The sequence below is a fragment of the Neolamprologus brichardi genome, chromosome 11 (assembly GCF_056152115.1).
Source record: "Neolamprologus brichardi isolate AB-2024 chromosome 11, ASM5615211v1, whole genome shotgun sequence".
NCBI lineage: Eukaryota > Metazoa > Chordata > Actinopteri > Cichliformes > Cichlidae > Neolamprologus > Neolamprologus brichardi.
In genome coordinates this window covers 3416096-3434342 of record NC_142114.1, presented here as the reverse complement: position 1 = coordinate 3434342, position 18247 = coordinate 3416096, and the positions used below count along the sequence as shown (strand labels likewise).

The window sequence follows — 18247 nt, the reverse complement described above, 5'->3', positions numbered from 1 at the left end:
CTCCCTGAATGTGCTCATTGTCACCATTTACAGCACGCACCTTCTATACTGTACTTCCCTGTGAGGGACCTTCACCCATCCGTCATCCCTTTGTCCTCTGTTCCTAAGACTGAAGACTTCTGACGGGAAGGTGGGGATGTCGGGGGTGGAGGCTGACGCCCGGGAACAAAACTGCCACTATGGCAGTGATTGACAGGGAAGTCGCTTTACGCAGACCTAATGATTAGTGAGGCCAGGGAACGAGCAGCAGATAAACAGTCGGATTTGGAGCAAGAAAGAAAGCTAGGATGGCTTAAGGAGAACAGGAGAGATCATATTTTGAAAAGTGAATTAAAATGGGAAGAGAAGCAACTGGGAAGGTGGGACATAAAACTTTCATTATGCTATAATAAATGGTAACCGTATACTACCCACTGGCCCAAAGCAAGCGAGACTTACAGTATGCAAAGCTGCGCTCATTTACAGTAAATGGAAACAAAGGCTCCCCTGTGGTACGGTCACACGAGGCAGCTTCATGTGTACTGCAGACACCTTCATATATAACATAATGCAGGGACAAGCAACACCTAAAATGCAAACATTGTGCTTTATGAGAAACACTGTGCCGTTTTGAATCGGCCACAGACTATAATTTAGACCAAATGAGTGGTTTGCGCATTTACAGACAACCATACAGATGACATATTTTTGGACTTTCACCTCATAAACTGCAGACATAGGCAGTAAAGTGGGCAAACACGGTAGCATGTAGAGAGGGTTCTCTCTGTTCCATGGGCAGATTATTTCAGACTTGTGGTCTTCCAGTAAACTGAACCCCTCTGTCCATAAAGCTGTGGTATTATGATAGGAATAAGAGTCATTTAAAGAGGGAGCGTACCTAGTCTACAAAAGCTGCAGTGGCTCGGTGTTGACCTACCTGTTTGTTTATATTTGGAAGACAAAAAAACAAAACAAAGAAGAAGAGTGTCTTTTGAGAACTAAACCACTAAATCTGGTCATTAATCAAAAAAAATACGCTCTGACTGTGTCACTGTTTCACGCTCAGCCTCCACTTCAGAATATAAACTTAGTATGACAAGTTTAATCACAGCAATATCTCTGACAGGCCACACGTCAGGTTATACTCCTGACGGCAGGACTCCAATAAACAGTGAGCACTGCTCAGCTGAGGTCAAATGGAGTCATTTCAAAAAGGAAAAAGGATTGCTGGACAATCCCTTGGCTTAGTGTAAACATGCATCCATTCTCTGAACTGCTTATCCCACTAAGGTGGCAGGGGAGTTAAAGCCTTTCCCAGATGATGGGCCAGGGGTTGGGTACCTCCTGGGCAACGAACACTGGCTCATTATAGAGCAGCACAGTCAGGCTTACATCCACGCGTATGGCGGATTTAGAATCTTCAATTAACCTGTGTTAAATAATGTTATACATGCTTTGTGATGATAATCTGCTGCCTGCCCTGTTCACTGCTCTGACATTCAGAGCTGCATGCAGCGAAAGTAACCTGCATGCAGCTGGAGGGAAGCAAAGGAAACTGTAGCTGGAGAAACTCCACATGCAAAGGCTCCAGCAGTTAATGTGATACCCAAAGTTTAAAATGCATCGTCCAACATCCATTTCTAAATGTCCATCCATCTCAAACTAAGATGCTGATGCGATATTATTCGGATGTCGAGGACAGGTTGTAGGAACTTTCAGAAAATGTGAAATTGCTACATTTTAGCACATTTGGACCACAGTACTATTTTTCAGAAGATGGGCCAATCAAACAGTTTGCATCGACACTATGAGTTCAGTTGGAGATTTGCGTGCCTTCCACTGGTGGCTGCTAATGTAGCCTGAAGCAGCAAAATAAATGTGTGGTTCAAATCAATAAATATCTGATCGATGAAAAATATCCATAAATCTAAAACAAACTGTCAGCATAACTATTTTGGACATGTTTTTCCCGAGGGTACCTGCTTGTTGGCATTCAACGGGATTAAGGAAATAAACTGTATTGACAGAAGTGCTGCTCCACCTATAGGAGCATGAAAGTCACGCCATGAAGCTCCCTGCACTCAGTTTCTGTTCTGATGTTAATGCCAGAGGAGCTCCTGAAGTCAGCAGTTACGGAGATGGCAAAGCATTTGTAACGTTTACGCACTCAGTGAACGCCGCTCTGTAATTTAATAGGATCTGTCGCTTTGTAGCCGAGTTGCTGCAATTCCTAAACGATTCTCATTAAAAATATACCACAAATTTCACAAGCTTGTTGCAACGATGGCAAAAGAACAACAAACGCTATATAAATATTGAGAACTCTTGCAGAAATAGCAACTAAAGTCCGAAAAGATCTGTACTTATGTTTTGATTATGTGAAGCCATAAACATTTGATCAAGTTATTATTCGCTTTGAACGATGATGGAAAAGACCTCAGAATTATGGAGAAGTTTTACCAGGAACAAAGTCCGGCAATCAGAAGCAACAATGAAATTGGAGAATTTGTCAACATCAGAAGAGGTGTACGGCAAGGGTGTGTGCTGTCACCTGGCCTGTTTTCTCTGTACAGTGAGTACATTATGTGCAAGATTGAATGAAGCCAGGAATTGTGGTCAGTGGCGCCTCATTAATAACCTGAGGTATGCAGACGACGCTGTAATCATTTCAACATCTAAAGAAAACTTGAAGAAAATGATCAGTTTTATGCCACCAACAGTGTTGGGGAGTAACGGAATACATGTACCGCCGTTACGTATTTAAAATACAAAATATGAGTAACTGTATTCCGTTACAGTTACCGTTTAAAAAGGTGGTATTTAGAATACAGTTACTTTGTTGAAATAAATGGATTACACGGCGGTACTTCCCTGTTTCATATTGTCGCGGGTCAGGACTGTTTGGGTTTTGTTTGACAGCTACGTTCTGTTCAAGCGGCAGCGTTACGGTTGCCATGGTTACAGGGTGACTCTCTCTCTTTGCGTGTTTCCTGGGTGAGAGAGGCCTTTGTTGTTGTGCTAAGCTAATAGGCAGAATGCAACCGGTATAGCTCTAAAGAATGTAGCATCATGGGCAATGTAGTCCGTGCTGCAGGGAGAATGGACTGCCGTACACATTATGTGTCTGTGAGCGAGGGAGGGAGAAAAAGGAAAAGTACGAGCTGTCATCGAGCAAAAACGGGAGCTGGAAGCATGTAAATATAATAATAACCACTGCAGCCAAGAAGAGTGCCTGACGAGCCCAGTTGTAAGTAAGCTATTAAGACTCGACTGTACACCGTGTTCGTGTTTTCCTCCGAAAACAATACAGTGGGGCAAAAAAGTATTTAGTCAGCCACCGATTGTGCAAGTTCCCCCACTTAAAATGATGACAGAGGTCAGTAATTTGCACCAGAGGTACACTTCAACTGTGAGAGACAGAATGTGAAAAAAAAATCCATGAATTCACATGGTAGGATTTGTAAAGAATTTATTCGTAAATCAGGGTGGAAAATAAGTATTTGGTCACCTCAAACAAGGAAAATCCCTAGCTCTCACAGACCTGTAACGTCTTCTGTAAGAAGCTTTTCTGTCCCCCACTCGTTACCTGTATGAATGGCACCTGTTTGACCTCATCATCTGTATAAAAGACACCTGTCCACAGCCTCAACCAGTCAGACTCCAAACTCCGCCATGGCCAAGACCAAAGAGCTTTCGAAGGACACCAGGAAAAGAATTGTAGACCTGCACCAGACTGGGAAGAGTGAATCTACAATAGGCAAGCAGCTTGGTGTGAAAAAATCAACTGTGGGAGCAATCATCAGAAAATGGAAGACATACAAGACCACTGATAATCTCCCTCGATCTGGGGCTCCACGCAAGATCTCATCCCGTGGGGTCAAAATGATCATGAGAACGGTGAGCAAAGATCCCAGAACCACACGGGGGGACCTGGTGAATGACCTGCAGAGAGCTGGGACCAAAGTAACAAAGGTCACCATCAGTAACACACTACAACGGCAGGGAATCAAATCCCGCAGTGCCAGACGTGTTCCGCTGCTGAAGCCAGTGCATGTCCAGGCCCGTCTGAAGTTTGCCAGAGAGCACATGGATGATACAGCAGAGGATTGGGAGAATGTCATGTGGTCAGATGAAACCAAAGTAGAACTTTTTGGTATAAACTCAACTCGTCGTGTTTGGAGGAAGAAGAATACTGAGTTGCATCCCAAGAACACCATACCTACTGTGAAGCATGGGGGTGGAAACATCATGCTATGGGGCTGTTTTTCTGCCAAGGGGACAGGACGACTGATCCGTGTTAAGGACAGAATGAATGGGGCCAAGTATCGTGAGATTTTGAGCCAAAACCTCCTTCCATCAGTGAGAACTTTGAAGATGAAACGAGGCTGGGTCTTCCAACATGACAATGATCCAAAACACACCGCCCGGGCAACAAAGGAGTGGCTCCGTAAGAAGCATTTGAAAGTCCTGGAGTGGCCTAGCCAGTCTCCAGACCTCAACCCCATAGAAAATCTGTGGCGGGAGTTGAAAGTCCGTGTTGCTCGGCGACAGCCCCAAAACATCACTGCTCTTGAGAAGATCTGCATGGAGGAATGGGCCAAAATACCAGCTACTGTGTGTGTAAACCTGGTAAAGACCTATAGTAAACGTTTGACCTCTGTTATTGCCAACAAAGGTTATGTTACAAAGTATTGAGTTGTATTTTTGTTATTGACCAAATACTTATTTTCCACCCTGATTTACGAATAAATTCTTTACAAATCCTACCATGTGAATTCATGGATTTTTTTTCACATTCTGTCTCTCACAGTTGAAGTGTACCTCTGGTGCAAATTACTGACCTCTGTCATCATTTTAAGTGGGGGAACTTGCACAATCGGTGGCTGACTAAATACTTTTTTGCCCCACTGTAAGTTTAGTTGGAGCAGCCTTTCAACGCCTCTCTCTGTCTCTCGCTAGCAAAGTTGACCCAGACAACAAAGTAAAGCTAGTTTTCGGCTACGAGCCCAACACAGAACCCACCGTATTAGCCAGAGGTCCCTTTACTACGGTTCGGAGCCGCGGACCTTCAGTAACAGTAATAAATCACAGCAATAGTACATTCATGTAGTTGTAAACAGCATGATAATATATTAAGTAATCCAAAGTATTCAGAATACGTTACTCTCATTGAGTAACGTAACGGAATACGTTACAGAATACATTTTGGGGCATGTATTCTGTATTCTGTAATGGAATACATTTTAAAAGTAACCTTCCCAACACTGGCCACCAATGAACTGAATTGAATCCAATGAGCTCTTTAGATTGACCTATCCTTTCACAAATGTTTGTAAAGACACTCAGTGGCGATGGGACTGAAAACACCTGACTTCAAAGATTAATAGCTGTACTTTTGTCCATATAGTGTAGCAAAGCCAAATTTACAAATCCAAAGTATCAAAAAACCCATTGATCTTATAATGAGCAGTTACAGAAAGGGAACCAAGCGGCCAGCTAATGGAGTTGAACATGCAAGTCTTTTGTTAATGCCGATCAATACATACCCTGAGCAGATGTGATATCCGACCCTGCAAAGCATTCATAGCCATTTTTTTCCATTCAGCACCTCTGCATTTTATTTTTTAAATAAATAATCTAAATATTAAATAATATAATACTAAACCCCTTTCTTGTTGGCTATTCCTCTAACTTTTCTGAGAAACAAAAGAAGGTAAACTCCTTCGCTATGTTAGTTCTCAACTTTAGCCACGCACAGCATACTCATGATCTTTTTCTTTACCGCGCTGCTGTAGCATCATTTAGTGCCAGTGTCTATATATCTGACAAAGTAAGCTTTATATTGTGAGGACAGCTACCAGGAAATCGCGTCCGCATGGCTGCAGAGGATAGTGATTATGGAAAGTAGCTTGGTGCTCATTGGTAAGTGTTACCATATACAGAGGCAATATATCATTTGCAATTTCTAGTGTAACGGCTAAACCCGGTTATTATATATCTGCACAGTATTAGTAAAAGTCTTCTGAGATCATTTTGACTCACACTTCAAAGGCAAAAAAAGGGTCTTCTGACATGCAACAACTTCAAAGTGAGCAAACGCATTGCAGCTGAATGGGGAGTTACTGTAACAGAAGTGAAACAAACGGAAAAAAGAGAAACAAAACCTGTCTTCGGACAGCTCAGTGCCACACATCTGAATGCATAACTTGCAGCATGCAAATGACATAAAAGAGTGACAAAGCATTGTGGAGGGAGGGAGGGAGGGGTTAGCTTGAGCAGATAAATATAGAAAGAGGAACTGACATTTTCAAAAGCTGTCCTCCCTGCGCTCACAAGTTTCAGTGATGCGTAGATGTCAAGATCACAGTGCACAGTCTCCCACGCAGCCCACCGTACCCGCCGTTCACACTTGGCTGCTTTATATTTGCTCTCTTAGTCGTGGTGCGAACTGAAAAGTGTTGGCTCGAGGCAAACCTGCGATGAGATGAAGGTGTCCAGTTAATTGAAAGGAAAGGGGACAAAGATGCAGCTCTTGGTGTTAAAGCCATGTGACGAGCACGTGAAAAGCATCCACCTTAATCTCTTGGCAGGTTAGCTGTATAAAAAGGTTAGAAAGTTCTCAGATTACCCAACAATGAGGGGGGAAATATGCTATAGTCAAAGAGTACCCTGATTGCGTTTATAGATTCCCACATCAAGCGATTTTTTTATCTTGTGACAGCGATCCCTTGGTGCGGTTACTTTTGTTTTTGCTGAATCGATCTATTTTTCTCGATGAAGTCACCCAAGTGGATTGCTCCCCAGCGATGGAAAAGCCTGTGCTAGTTCCTCTTTTTGCAGCTGCTGTACTGCATCCTGTGTGAAGCTGCAACAGGTACAACTTAGCGCTGGCTGCTTGGCGCGTGACCCGGCGTCAAGCTTGATCTGCACATCTAAGTAGGGGGTTATTTTATTAATCCACGCCGCCATGCTGGAGCTGCTCGTGCTTTTACTGAGGCCTACGCAAACACAGACACGGGGGAAGAGTCAACAGGTGGACGCTCACCCTGAGTGTGTTCAAACATGACAGTTGGCCTACAGAAAAGTATCAACACAGCAAACCTCGGTCCCCACCTTCCTGTTGCTCGGTTGGCAGAAGGGCATTCTTCTGATCAGGGAGTTTACTCAAAGCTAGCCCAGGCCAAGTAATTGCTACCCACAGTGACAAACAACTCCATTCAGTCTAAGTGTCGGTTTACAGTTTACTCTCCCTCCTCCACTGCGAGGCCCTGCTGACCATTCTGCTTGGTGCCACGCTGCATTAGTGGCCTGTCAACAGAGCCTCTCCTGACGCATCAACGCCTCGTCAGCCTCCAGACCCGATGCGCTTACATACAAACGCCGTGTGCCACAACCCGTCTGTTTGTGTGTTTATTTCTCTGAAAGTGGAGGTGTGTGTTATGGAGAGAGAAGGAAAGAGTGCGAGACGCAGAATAACAAGACAGAGAAGAACAGAATGTGCAAATGCGTAGGAGAAAGGCAGGGACAGAGAGAGAGAGAGAAGGCTCTCGCATGTGGTCATTTCGTGTTTTCGTAAAGTGCCTACAACCTGTCCTCAATGATCTATTTGCCATCTGAGACCAACTTTAAAAGGCTGTCAAATGCATTTACTATATTCAGCCTCTGTGTCTTGAGACCAATGCCCCCGGTCTGAATGAAACAGTCAATCACGCACGGAAATCGAGACAAAAAGTCAAACTGCACGTTTTCTGTGTGGAGTCATGAAATGCTGAATCTGCTGAATGTGCAGATGCAGAAAAGTGTTATAAGTTTTTACTTTTCCTTTAAGTAATTATGAATGACAGTGATGAGATTTTTAATTTTCCCAGCTCCGTGAGCATTAACGCTGTCAGCATTGCACCCCATCCTCAACATCTGAGATCAAATGCCACAAACCACCTTTCCAAAACCTGGAAACTGAATGATGCCCACAAACATCCATCAGTCCATCCAGCTTCAGCGTATCCAATTTAAGGTCCGAGGGAGGGTAAAGTTATCATAGGGCGAGACCTTGGGACAGGCTGCCAATCGGTCACACTCCTTGTGGGCTGGGCGATATGGCCTAAAATTTATATCGCGATATAATTTGAAGCATGTGTGGTAACGATATATATCACGATATATTCTTTTCTTCTATACAACGTATTTTCCACACTATAAGGCACACTTACAATCCTTTAATTTTCTCAAAAATCAAGAGTGTGCCTTATGTATGAATTCTGGTTGTGCTTACTGACCTAGAACCGATTTTGGCAGAAATCTGTTAAAAAATGTTTTAGTACAACTTTGGTAAGCTGCACTGCTTGATGGATTGTCAGAGCATTACGGCTGCCGTAGTGAGGAGCTTCGCGGAGTAATCTGGGTCCAAAACTCCGCCATCTTCAGGTCCCAAAGTCAAACGAACACTACGAGTTAAAAATGGTCTAAATTCTTTCATCTTTAATTAAATCATCAGCGTTGCTGCTTTACCAGGTGTAACAATTAAGTTTAACATCCAGGCATCCATGAAAACAGAATTTATTAAATTTAACAGAGTTAGAAGTTAACAGGAAGTTAGCTCGCTAGTTTCCACCTAAACATTTCATACCATGTTCTGACTGAGAGATTTTTGAAACTAATTCAAATGTACAGCTCTGCTATCACTGCCAACATAAATGAAGACAGAAAACTAAACAGCAGTGGCGTTTGCAGGGTTACTGAAGTTGGACTACCTGGTAGGGCTGGGTATCGTCACTGATTTCTAGAATCGATTCAATTCCGATTCACAAGGTCCCGAATCGATTCGATCCACAATTCATTTAAATTCAATTCGATTCGATTCAATTCGATTTGAATCTGGGAAATTTTGACAGTCAGAAATATTATAATTCAGATCAGTACATTTACATATTTTTGTATCTATAAAAAGGAAGCTGACACACACAAGACTTTATCAAAGGTGTGAGCATCACAGCAGATGCCTTTGTGTCAAAGTAGCTGAAGATAAAACACAGAAAAACATGAAGGTGATTTTCCTGATGCCCACAAACATCCATCAGTCCATCCAGCTTCAGCGTATCCCATTTAAGGTCTGAGGGAGGGTAAAGTTATCATAGGGTGAGACCTTGGGACAGGCTGCCAATCGGTCGCACTCCTTGCACACTAACAAGGTGAAAAACAATTGTCACAATGAACAAACACAGAAATATTTGACCACCATTGCACTGAAAGTAAAGAAATGTATTCAGATTGTATTTAAACCAAACCAGAGCGTCAAATAAAGCATCTACCTGCTCTGATATGTTTTTATCTCACTATACTGTAAGTTTTCAACTGGAAAGCTTGTCGTTTTTGCTTGATGAAATCATATCCAGTCTAGGGCTGCCACAATTAGTCGACTAGTCACGATTACGTCGACTATCAAAATCGTCGACGACTGATTTAATAGTCGAGGAGTCGTTTGAAGCTTTGTAAGATCACAAAAGACGCAGGAATAAGTGGTAGGATTTAAGAGTGTAATAACGGACTGAAACAGAAGATGGCAGCACTGCATGTACAAGGATGCCAGCTGCCGTTAAACCCCGAAGAAGAAGTAGCTGTGTGCCAGAATTCATAGCGCAGCCCAGCTCAGTTTCCAACAATGGCGGCAGCTAGTTAGTTTTAATATTACTCTTATTATTCTTTCTGGGTCACAAAATAAACGTTTAACATATTTTCAGGTGAGAATGTAACTGTATAAACCTCAAATATCTGCTCAGTTTATCAAGACACCACATATTTTGAAAAGCGCTCCGAAGTCTGTTACCCACTAGCTCGATAGCTAGCCGGGGGCAGAGCTCACTAGAGCCGGTGAGAACACCAGACTCCCGGCAAATCGTTTTCAAACCCACTGCTGTCTTTCGCTACTCAGGTTAAATATATATAAGTCACTTAGATAACTTAAAAATGTTATTGTTTGGCTTTTTTTTAGTATTTTATTTGTTCCTGAGTAAATCGGTTTGGCTGAGATTAAAGTTATAGTTTTTATACAGCTGAATAAACATCAAGCAGACAACTGATTATCAGAAGTGTGAGATGCTCGAGAATATACTCCGGTGTCCTGTTATATTTTAGATAGCAAGGAGTTTATTAAACTTCACCGAAACAATCTGCAAATTTAATTAAAATTTTATAAACTATCATCTTGCCTTTATTTTTTGTTAGCACATACCTTAAACACTTAAAGCTGTAAGCTAATGATAGTTATATAAGAGCAGACGCATGCTGGTGCAATAAGCTGTACGTTTTACGTCCAATGGATGCATGATCTGATTAGTCGACTAATCGCAAAAATAATCGGTGACTAGTTGACTATCAAAATAATCGTTTGTGGCAGCCCTAATCCAGTCTGATAACACAAGACAAATGGAATATGGATATACTGAAGGTTTAATGAGAACAAACGTGCATAATCATCATGCTGCGTTCCCTTCGTTCATCTCGTCTTTCCAGCTGAAAACCCTAGAGAGCTAAAGAAACATAGCTTTACTGTACTGTAAACACGTGGTAGGAAGAATTAAGATGTCAAGATGAGTGTGTCAACACTTGCACGCTGCTTAGAAACAAAGTGCCAGCAATGAGCAAACACTTGCACTTGTCTCTCATTCCAATACTAAAACCCGAGTGCTACTTTACGGAGGTAATTTGCTATTAACGAGTGTGTGAGAGATCCAGAATTTATGTGTGATGCCTTTGTTTACGCTTTAGATGAACCATGGCAAAAACTACTGCAAACCAAATGCCCCAGACAGACAGAAATGTGTCACTGGCTACACTCACTCACGTTGGGATGTACAGTCTAGTTTGGCCGTTTGGGATGGCCGCACATGGTAACGCTGCCGTATCACTACAAAGGCACGCTGCCTCTGAGTGTGAAGTGTCATATTGTGCGTTTACGGTATGTGACACACGCGCTGTAGATGAGCATTATTCTCTCTCCTGACCACCCAAACTAGAGGTAATTGAGCCCAAAGGTCATGTGACCCGCTTTAGGGGTATTAACTGTGCATTCCCCCATTTGTTATCGGCCCGTAAAGATCTACTCTAAGGGAAACCTGACTCCAAAAGCCAACTCGCCACCTCTTCTCCCTCCTCTCCCTCCATCCCTCCCGTCTCCAGAGTTGCATCCTTCTGCCTGCGAGCCTGATCATTTGAATACAAAGCAGAAAAACAAAGGTGTCCTTAAAATAGAGATGCTGTCTGCAGTGTGCTTTCAAAGAACCACACTGCAGAGAGAGCGAGAAAAGAGAGAGGATGAGAGGGGGAAAAAGGGAAAGAACAAGAAGGAGAGAAAGACAGCGAGAACAACAGGCATATGGTGAGCAAATGAGACACTGTATTGATGTAGGATAGGTGGACAGACACATTGATTTCCTGCTAGTTCTTCTCTGGTTATGTACGGCTGATTTGTCATCCAATCCAGGTTGAAGCACGGTCTCTGAACTTGCCCTAAGCCGGGCTTCACAGGCTTCTCTGTCTCAGTATACACACAGCGGATCATTATGTTACCGCTCAGAATGTTCTCTGTGAGAATCGAGCGTGATCGAGTGCATGACGAAGCAAAAGTATCAATTCTATCACCGATTAATCAAATGCTATCGTAACCAATACTCTTACTGCAGGCACAACAACACCTGAAAACAACACCTTGACAATGCAAGTCACAAAACTCTTACATCTCCCTGTTTAAATGTGGCACTCCGGTTCCACTGGAGACTTTGGAAGAAACTAGCTGCCTGGCACCATTTGCTTTGCATACCGTCCACCTTTTAAACAAGTACATAGATACTTAGCGGCATGAACACAGAGGCTTTTCCAACCCTGCAGATTAAATCAAAGTGTTTAGGGACAAAGTCCTATAAATAGCAACCAATCAGAGATCCCCTTGGAGTTTCACAGACCAGGTGAAGGAGCAAAGCTCTGTGCAGCATAAACTGTAGAGACAACGGTGAGAAATGAAGCAAATAAAGTGGTTAAAATAATCACTGGACGATGGGGAAATCCTGCATGCTCAACAATAATTGGATGGCAGGCTAACTGAGAGGTGAAGCTCAGCGTGATAAGCTGACAGGTGTCTTCCAGACTAAACATGTGGTTAAAGTGGTTTCGGGGAACATGATACCACGCTCATATCTAACCACTGAACATGAGGCTACAGCTTAAAGCCAATCAGCTTAAAGGGGTACAAAGGTCGGATGGGCTGTTTCAGTTTCAGCACCTCTCACAAAGCTCATAAGGCGTCTCCTTAAAACAGTGATTTGTTTAACCTGTTTAAAATCAGGCAGGTTTTTATTACTGGACAGAGCTGTGACTGACTGTGTGTCTGTATTATACTAAAGCATTTTACCATAACAAACGACTCCGACTTTAAATATCCACTGAAGGCTCATAAGTGTGTTTCCAAACTGCTGAACTGCTCTTCTAAGGAAAAGAAAACCTCTAACTGGATGACTTCCATGTAACAAGCTTACATGCTAAGCTTTTATATCATAGTTGGACAGGAGGAGATGCCTTTTCATGCACGCTGGACAGATTGTCTGATTTAATTTTCCCCATTTCCAATTCACACTGCTGGACCCAGAGAGCACTTTTAGATGAACCTCTTAGAAAACTCATCAAACTCTAAATTTACAAAACAAATCTGTGCCCTTGATTTGAGGAGGAGCTATTTTTGATATTAGATTTAGATCAACTTTTTTTTTTAGTCATCATGCAGCCTTGAAGGTTTACTGCATGGTGTGAAGGTTACTCTTCTAGCTGAATAAAGTATTTATGTATAACGCAGTAAGGCGGTGTTTGCCAGAGTGTCAATATTGTGAGGTAGGAGAACATGGAACAAAGATTAAAAGATACAGACTTGATTTTCTGTCTTCTTTTCAGTCTGTAACACAGACAAGTGCAAGTGTTTGCATTCACACTACAAGCTAAACAATCAATAAGTCACGAAAGTCTGTTCATTTTCTAGAAAGCTGAAAAATAAGGGAAACCCTGATGAAGAGCATGTTTGATTCATTGGTTTTTATGGTCAGCTTCTACAGATCCAGTCTAGTTTCAACTAAAAGAAAGCACATGAATTGAGAACAGCACCAGAGTTAAATCAAATGCATTTTTTTTAAACAAATCAGTTCAACCAAAATAAGGTTTATTTAAAATAAAATAAGGTTGAACTGGACCCGAGTGTCTAATGTCATCGTGAAAAGAGTAAAAGATGAAAACGGGCCGTGTACTCCTGTAACAGACAGAGTTTTCTAAAAGTACGGAAACTTGTTTAGAGACCATGTAAAAAGCTGATGAGCAAGTCATAAGTCTGAACCCACAAAATTCAAACAAATGGCAAGATGTGCCCTCCAGTGAGCCGCTAAACTGAGAGTGGAAATCTAATCTAAAGACAGAAAATCGAATCTGCCGACTCTCAGATAGGATAACTTTCATTACTGTAGCAGTCTGACTCAAAAAAAAAAAAAACATCGACTGTGCATACCGTCGAAGTAAAACAGTTTCTCTGCAAAAACGGCGAAATCAAGGAGGCTCTGATTGAGAAGATGGAGCGAAAGACAAGTGGACGAGTGACGACTGATTGAAAGTCAGTGAGAACACTTCCTGTACCGATGCCATAAACATTAAAAAAAATTTAAAAAATGAAAATCAGACGTGTTTGCAGACCTGCCCAGCCTGTGAGTACAGCAACTGTGGTTTGGCATGTGTTGGCAGCTTCGGCATGAATCCTAACTTTCTAAAAAATTTGAAAAACATTACTGAATTGGACGGTTTCAGTAACAGTAACAGCAGTTGCAGTAGAAAGTGTGTTACTGCACTCCCACCCATAGAAGAACCTGCTGCATTTTACAACCTTTGGCTTTAAAATGATAACGTCGCTATTTGGCCGCGTTTCGATGACACACAGTCAGCAGGCCTTGGCAAATGAGAGGCAGAATACAATGCAGCACACTATTCACCATGAAAAACTGCACTGGGGATAATCTGATAACACTGTAGTTACACAGAAAAGCAATAAACTGTGCATTACATAGATTGATGGGGTAAAACACCGGTACCCTCAACAAAACAAACTGCAGCTCCTGGGTTTAGTGCTTCACGAGCAAAAAAAAAAAAAAAAGGAAGAAAGAAAGAAGAAAAAGTTGAGGAGAAGAAAAAAACGTTTTCAACTTCCTGATGAAAACAGCAGTTAACCTATGACACGTGCTTTGCCGTGCTCACCGTGAACAATAGCTACAACTGTAACCAGTGAAAGGGAGTTTCTATCCTTGCAACATGCACAGCTCGCACTCATGAGACAGTGCACGCCATGCACCTAACCATCGAATCCTGCAGAGCAATTTCAGTCGGGGTTTACAATCTCAGTGGAGAATGCAGTTCTCCATCCTACACCCTCCAGCCCCCGTCCTCTCCCAAACCCTCACTAGGGTTTCTCCTGATCTCCTTCTGTGTTATTTAGGCACTCCCACAGTAATGGACACTCTACTTAGGGGGCTGCAAGTGGGAATCCAGCCCCTGCCACTCCAGCTCGTGAATATCAGCTTCTCAGATTTGCTGTGAGCATCCACTAAAACCTGGAGGCTGTTGAGAGAGTGCGAAACAGAGACTGGGCCTGGCGAAACGAAGAGAAAAGGACTCTCCCTCTGTCTTTTACTTCAACGCATGCTCCCAGCCATGCATCTCAAGCGCTCTCTGTGGAAGCTGGTATCAGACTGAAAGATGGCATGAATCCAACTGAGCCAGAGGACCCCTGTGACGGCGTAAGACTGCTTTAATGACCCAACTTTTCCTTTAACTCTGGCCTCTTTCCTCGCTGGGAAACCTGTCATTAAGCTGACATAGAAGGCACGGGGAGGCGGAGATGGGGGTCCTCAGAGGAAAAGGGCACTACCATTAAGCATATTAGAGTTGCAGAATGTTGATGAGAAAAGAAAAGAAAACAGCGTTTGCAGTGACTAAGCTGGGGCTGCTCCCAACACTGTGCTGACGGAGCAAAGCTGGGAGAAAAAACAGGGAGGAGGTGGGGGACTACCTGGGTGCAAACATTGGGACTGCTGACTGTTTGAGGTTGTTGAGGACAGCAGGATTACATAATAAAAACCACTGTAACATCTCAGACTCGGGAAGAGCTTCCTACAGCAATCTCTGTCTTTTCCCTCCAAAAATAAACGCTCTCGTGTCTCCCGCAGTCGTCTGCTTTTGTTATGGTGGCAAATCCTTAATTATGACTTGACTTATAACACCCAGTTAATTTAATTTCACCGCTGCGTGCCGCTAGCTGAATAGCACTGCAAATCCTTTAAAAGGGACGAATAAGGAATGGATGGATAGATTTATTTTGCAGGATTTTCAGCCTCCACAGTTTGCCCTGTGTTTTGGGAGAGGTCTCCTCCCAACTTTACTCACATCTCATTCATCTTAGCTCCCGGGAAAGCCAAGACTTTTAGCATCCAGTTGTGGATAAACATCCACATGCTTTTACTTTTCCATTTTCTATCATCTGTTTATTTTCCCAATTACACTGGGTGAGTCTGTGTCAGCAGCTCTGGGGTTTCGCACTGGCAGGAGGCGGAGAGAGGGAAGGGAGTATCCTCTCCCAGGGTGAGGAAGTTTCTAGAGGAGGCATGGTACAGACAGTTGGGTGGGTGTGTGTGTGTGACAAATACCTCGTGGTCATCATGATAAGTGCAGAAAGAAATATATTTACATTTGTGTAACAAAAAAAGAGCCAAAATATAAAAGACACAGTTTTCTTCCTTCTTTCCACACATCCCCTAATAACGGGGCTCGTGCTTTGCCTGCTGATCCACTCAGATTGTGTCACAAATGTGTCATGAGATTACTTCACTAAAGCCACGGCGTGTTGTGGACATCCTTCACATACTTGCAGGCCTTCTGGTTAATTCTGAGGCTGACGGATAAACTCGTCTCAGTAAGGATTTATGAGGCTTTTCACACAGACAACTAAAAGAAGCAAACGTGGTTTTGAGACCTGAAATTTTAAATTTAAACTTAAAAAAACAAACAAACAAGAAACTAAAACATTATTTCAGGCTAAGAAGACAAACAGATTTCTGTCACAGCCCAAACTGCATCCGTCTGCTTCTAAAATGAGGCAACAAAATGTAAGCAGTTAGACAATCAGAGTGTCAGAAAGCCCACTGTTTAGCTCCCTCCTCATTTAGAGGCCAAGCCAGATAGCGAAGCACACCTATAATAACGCTAATTCCTCAATAAACAGGAAATCACGGGCCTGTGGACTGGTGGAATTTTACAATGACAGCCAGGGTGATAATTTTTCTGTTTGCCTGTGAAAAACATGGGTTTGTTGATCACGTGGAGCTATTTTAAAAGCTTAACTCGACTTAGATTGACTATTAAAAACAGTGACTCGAAGCTGTGCTACAAAAACAAGTTTTGTTTTTACATTTTTCTGGATTTATTTCATTTAAAGCCTGACCAAAAAACGACATCAGATTAGGGAGACTGACACAAGTTTGCTGAATTATCCAAGTGCAAAAAAAAAGTTCCTCTGAATCAGTTCCTGGACATATTTAACAAAATAACCTGTAATCTTTGCAAATTTTAGACCTTGCCTAAATAAATCAAACCTGTTCGACAAAATCAAACCAGGAAGATTCCTCCCCCCCCCCCCCATATCTCCTGCAATTATTGCAAGCAAGGAAAGACCTTTTGCTTTGGAACGGCACCAATGTAGCGTGACGATATACATGTGACAGTGTTAGACTGGAATATGACTTTGATTTTACTGAAGTACAGCAGTCGCTCTGTCTTCTGTCTAGGCCAAGCTAGGAAAGTTATCTGTAGGAATGCTCATGCAAATATTGACCTTCAATTAGGTGAAACAGACACCCGCGCTTAGGGGCTGCAATATGGAGACATCAGCAAAAACATCGTACAGGCAAACACGTACAGAATATATCTAAGTGTGCAGAGTGTATGTAAACACGTGGTGTGTCAATACGCCTCCTTTTAATGCCAGTGTACTGACAACTGCAAAATCTGAAGACTTATAAAGGGAGTTTTAACCTCAAACAGGATGTCAACAAAGCATCCGCAGCATCACAAAACCACAAAAAAAACACGAGCTATTTGGTGCTAACGCAGAACAAACACAGACCAAAATGTGGGGAGTTTCGTGACCTTTAAAGTATAAAGAGTGAACGGCCTTCCCAACTGACACCAGTTGACCACACTCTTGCATAATTAACAGCATCTAAAGTGAGGTGTTCTTTGCATGACCTTACCTGACAACGTGAGGGCATAGCTTGCCTAGAAAGACTGTGAGAAACAGCAAATACGTGCACGTGTGCAGCCCACAGCCCACGTGTGCAAACGCATTTTTCGGTTTAATTATATTTTTAATACAGCATCGTATTCACCAGTTCGACCGATATATTGGATCACACTGCAGGGCATGGCAAATATATGTAAAGAAATAAATAAATAAGGGCATGCCCCGGAGTTCCCCGTAAGCCAACACAGCTCACATCATATAAGGCACAGCAAGTAAGAAAGAACGGCGCGCTCTCCCTCCCTCCCCACTTCAGTGACAGTGACATGGCTGGGGAGGATTGTGCTGGAGCATCGCCTGCTGTCTTGATTTGCTCGGCAGATCCACGGCAGGGTTGGAAGGATTCTCCCCTCCCAAAGCCCTCTTACCCTCCTGCGGAGCAGAAATCCCCTCCAATCCTCGCTTACTGCTCCTGCAGGAGTGCCTTACTCACTGAGACAAAGGACTCCATTAGAGGAGAGGAGAGAAATCAGCTCTAAAGAGAGGAGGGAAAGCTAGTATGAGGACATGCACACACACATATAAATATATATAACTATATAAGTGTTCAGCACTGTGTCTGCATCGCCTGCATAGTTTACACACTCTCATGGGACTGATATAAGATGAGACAGATTGAGAGGCTGCATCTGAGGACGCAGCAATAGGATTTCAGAGGAGTTAAAGCAGAGGTAAACACTAGTTATCTTTGCAGGTGTCAGTTAATGAACACAGATCGGAGCGGTGAACAGGCATCATCTGGAGATTGCAATCTGTGCAGATGCATTGCACGCTGAGGGGTGTGGTCAGAGCGGTGTCTTGGGAGTCGGCGAGTGAAAGCGAGAGATTTGGAAAGTGGTGGAGATATCTGGTAGTGAAATATAATAACTCGCCTGCACCATCGATCAATACGCACACTGG

General features: G+C 42.8%; 1 protein-coding gene across 3 annotated transcripts in view; it reads right to left on the bottom strand.

The window, feature by feature from the left end:
* Window positions 1–18247, bottom strand: part of hivep3b (HIVEP zinc finger 3b) — a 44030-nt gene that overhangs the window by 22213 nt on the left and 3570 nt on the right. The window contains exon 2 of one of the 3 annotated variants that reach the window (XM_035909991.2): window positions 6283–6453. The exons of 1 other annotated variant lie outside the window; for it this stretch is intronic. The gene's annotated coding sequence lies outside the window, so the exon portion shown is untranslated. The remainder of the gene's footprint in view (window positions 1–6282; window positions 6454–18247) is intronic. One more of the 3 variants, XM_006795922.3, reaches the window with a different exon arrangement.